Here is a 4,935-nt window from a genome sequence, read left to right as displayed (position 1 = left end):
TTAATTTGTGTTGGTTACTTGTATCCTCGATCAGGTGGATAACCCTGTAAGTAAAATTTTTCGCACACTTAATTTATATTATTTCAAAACTGCCGTTTCCAACACTTCTGTTAAAATATCTGTTCACATTTTTAAATAGTATTTCCTAATACCCCCTTTTGAATCATCCCCTTAGTGTTCCCAAAACCAAGTGTAAAAGTCATATGGTACTTGATTCATTTTTATCGTTATTTGGGAAAAACAGTAACGACAACTGAATTCCTTTTGCAGTTGATAGTTACACAAACACACACCCATTACACATGTGTGTGATTATACAATCACATGTCATTTTTCAGGTAGAGTGAGCGTGATTTTTCTGAAATCCGTCTTAAGATCCTTTGGATGATAATGGTGGTTAGGGCAATCGGAAACCATCGGCACTTTCGCTAAACCAGTAATTTCTCGTTTACGGAAAGTGCCGATGGTTCCCGATTGGAGGTTAGGGATGGGAGCTGTGGAGTGAAATCCTTATGCTTCTTTCCTTGCTCTATTTTACACGTCCTAACCCCACATGTTTCTCTTGAAACGATCTACAATTAGTAATAATTGGTCAGTTATTGATCGATACTTTATCAAACGACCTTTTTTGAAATATCATTATTTTCTTCAGATTTCACGTTATAAATCACTACGGTGTCGGCTTCTGTTGTAGAATTCTACTAAATCAGAATTTGAGCAAGTCGTAGCAGACGGATCGATATGTCACATGTATTTTGGAATAGGAAGTCGCATCTATAACCATGGGAAGCTTGAAATACCAAGGGTTACATGCCGATTCGATTTACATCATCGGCACCGCCTCCACTCTACTGTGTAATAAATCGAAACCAAGATATATCTTCATTCTCGACACCATGGTATTCAAATACTACCAGAGCTAACTCTAAAATACCAGAGATCTCTCTACTGAAATTCAGACATTTAATGCTTTTAGTTTAAGGATCAATAGATGGTCAAGGTTTGTAGTTCGATGGCAATGTGTCGATACGTCATTGTGTTATTTAGAAACGTGGGCGACACGGTTTTGTTTGAAATCATAAAACTACTTTCAGATTACATTCGAAGTCAATATGACTGTTAACAGAAAATTTCACAAAGAGGCTTAGAGTTTATATACCTTTGTATGTGTCAAGTGTTGTTGAAATCAAGTATGAATGTCAATGGAGGACAGTTCAATAGTTGTCATGTAAATACTTCAACATTTTAATGGGTGTGGAACAAATCCGTCTGGTAGAGTCCAAATGGTTTGATAGATATAGCGTGGCGCCTCTGGATCGATAGTTGTGTGTCAGACGTATTATCAATATATCTTGTGATATATGTCACATTCTGCACGGTGTTTATTTCATATTAGCAATTCGGTAGACGGGGAAGTTACAACTGACCATCTGCTATGTAAACAGCCTATAAAATGTCGCACAGTTCTGAACAGACCAATTTAGATTATTTACTAATGATATGAGGATGGCGGCAGAAAGCGTAGCCTTTTTATCATTTCACAACTTGCCTCACATTACCAGAATAATATCGTATAGTTAATCTGAACAGCCCTCAGACACTACAGTATTATCAGATACTCCTATACCAAGGGAAATGTCACCCGGGAATCTGCTTATTTTCCGGAAAGTCTGTTGCATCAGTTTTACCACGATGACATTTAAACTGAACTCATTCGTTCCTTGTTTTGAGGAATATCAGTGATAGTCGTACAATTCACAGAAACATTCCTGGATACATAAATAGTGACACAGGTTTTAAAAAATAGCTCTGATAGACACAGCGTCAACAAACACATGGTCAACACTCATTACAAACAGACAATTAAGGGACAACACTCATAACACACAGACACAGGGTCAACACTCCAGACACAGGGACAACACTCATAACACACAGACACAAGGACAACACTCATAACACACAGACACAGGGACAACACTCATAACACACAGACACAGGGACAACACTCATAACACACAGACACAGAGACAACACTCGTAACATACTGACACAGGGATAACACTCGTAACATACTGACACAGGGATAACACTCACAACACACAGACACAGGGTCAACACTCATAACACACAGACACAGGGTCAACACTCATAACACAGACACAGAGACAACACTCATAACGCACATACACAGGGACAACACTCACAACACACAGATACAGGGACAACACTCATAACACACAGACACAAGGACAACACTCATAACACACAGACACAGGGACAACACTCATAACACACAGACACAGGGACAACACTCATAACACACAGACACAGAGACAACACTCGTAACATACTGACACAGGGATAACACTCGTAACATACTGACACAGGGATAACACTCACAACACACAGACACAGGGTCAACACTCATAACACACAGACACAGGGTCAACACTCATAACACAGACACAGGGACAACACTCATATCACACAGACACAGGGTCAACACTCATAACACAGACACAGAGACAACACTCATAACACACAGACACAGGGTCAACACTCCAGACACAGGGACAACACTCATAACACACAGACACAGGGTCAACACTCATAACACACAGACACAGGGTCAACACTCATAACACACAGACACAGGGACAACACTCATAACACACAGATACAGGGACAACACTCATAAAACACAGACACAGGGACAACACTCATAACACACAGACACATGGTCAACACTCCAGACACAGGGACAACACTCATAACACACAGACACAGGGTCAACACTCCAGACACAGGGACAACACTCATAACACAAAGACATAGGGACAACACTCATAACACACAGACACAGGGACAACACTCATAACACACAGACACAGGGACAACACTCATAACACACAGATACAGGGACAACACTCATAACACACATATACAGGGACAACACTCATAACACACAGACACAGGGACAACACTCATAACACACAGACACAGGGTCAACACTCATAACACACAGACACAGGGTCAACACTCATAACACACAGACACAGGATCAACACTCATAACACACTTTTACGATCAATATGTGCAGACAGAAACACACATGGACACATATACCGGGTATAATAGAAATGGTGGTCTGGACTGGTCTGGTCATATCGCACTTGTCTTGCCCGGTCTGTTCTGGTCTTACCTGCTCTGGTGCCATTGTTTTTGTATCAGTCCGTTTTTAAATGTTCTTTACAACTGGTTCCTGATTAATTGTGAAAGTTCATTCTTATAGTTTTGCATATATAACACACAGACATATGATCAACCCTTACACGCACAGGAAAACGATCAATTCTCTTATCACACAGATATTTCATGCACACATGTATGCAGCCAAACGATATTTCCTTGACGATTATAGAGAGAGGAAAATGATAATATGGTCAATTCTTTATATTGTTTTCCCAATTACGCTATATGGCATGCTATTGTTGACATTAGACAATGTGTTGATATCTCACCAGCTGTCACTTCCTTCCTTGGACGATCAGAGTAGACTCTGTGACACTCTCATTTGTGACAAATGTTTTACCGTGTCAGCAGTGAATAGATTAAGATAATTAACTTAAATTACACATATCTACTCATCATGTGTCACTGTAGTTCCTCACAAGCGTTGAATATGACCTCGAAATAATAATAAATAAAACAACAAAAAAACAAAACAAATCAAAGCAAACAAACGCATGCAAATACTGATTTGAAGAATGTTAATTAATCATTACGATCAAAGGGGTACAATATGTCACGTATTTATAAATTGATGTCTCGTCACATCACTTGTGATCTATGAAATAATTATATACATTATAAATTGAAACATTCCTCTCTCCTATACATTTTGCAATGTAAACGAGAAAATCAAATCCAGACCATTGGCACTAGATGAGTCCAGACTAGACCGTGCCAGACCAGACCAGGATTTATAGTATGCCACGAACCCGTACCCTTCTTAATAGATGCGCATAAATTCAGATTCACATCAACAATTTTAAACCAGGCATACACAATCACCAATTTGCATGCGTTTGCACATGTCTCACAAGACCCCTTTATAGCACATGTGCCTGCACTCATCTACAGAAAATCAAATGGGCACGTGCATCCCATTAAGGGCCAGACGCTATAAAATATTAACCGTGAAATTCATATGATGAAATATGAGGAATAACAGTCTGCATTATCTTATCTCCCATGAGGCGATGTTGGCGGTTCTAGAATGTTACATTTCGGTGTGTGCGATGTATCCCAATTACAATCAATTAATGATATCACTTTGTTTTGACGGGGTTGGTTATATCCGTAGTACAATGTTGTCCCGCACAGCAGCTAATTGCTAAACTCTTAATGCTCCAAAACAACTATAACATGTTTCTTATTAGTTAAAACTGGTGAGGTCACTGAGAGACTAAGCTCGGCGAGTGTGATAGCTGCACGAGTGTAAACATTTTGGAGATAGAGACTTTCTAGTGATTATAAACGTTTTGATGAATGCGATTGATTCAGTGGTTGTAAACGTTTTGGCGAGAGAGTTGTAAATGTTCAGGAAATAAAGCAGTTATGAATGTTAAATTGTTGAATGAATGAATTTACTGTATTTCATGTTTGTCGAGTAGCACTGCTCACTGAATTTAAAGGTAGACAATAATTGAAACAATCGTTACTTTAACATGTTTGTCTAGAGTTTATGTCAATTATCAATATCTGAATCGAGACAACATGGCTATTTGATACGTTCCTGTGCAATGGCATGCGTATAGATCGCTGTACAATAAAAACTCCCCATTAACATACACAGGTAGTTTAACCAATGAAATGCGCCCGGGATTTGACGCGTATTAATCTTTGAAACACATATAACACCGGCGCTCC

This window comes from Pecten maximus, chromosome 5 (assembly GCF_902652985.1).
Source record: "Pecten maximus chromosome 5, xPecMax1.1, whole genome shotgun sequence".
Lineage (NCBI taxonomy): Eukaryota > Metazoa > Mollusca > Bivalvia > Pectinida > Pectinidae > Pecten > Pecten maximus.
Note: the sequence above shows the minus strand (reverse complement) of the source record.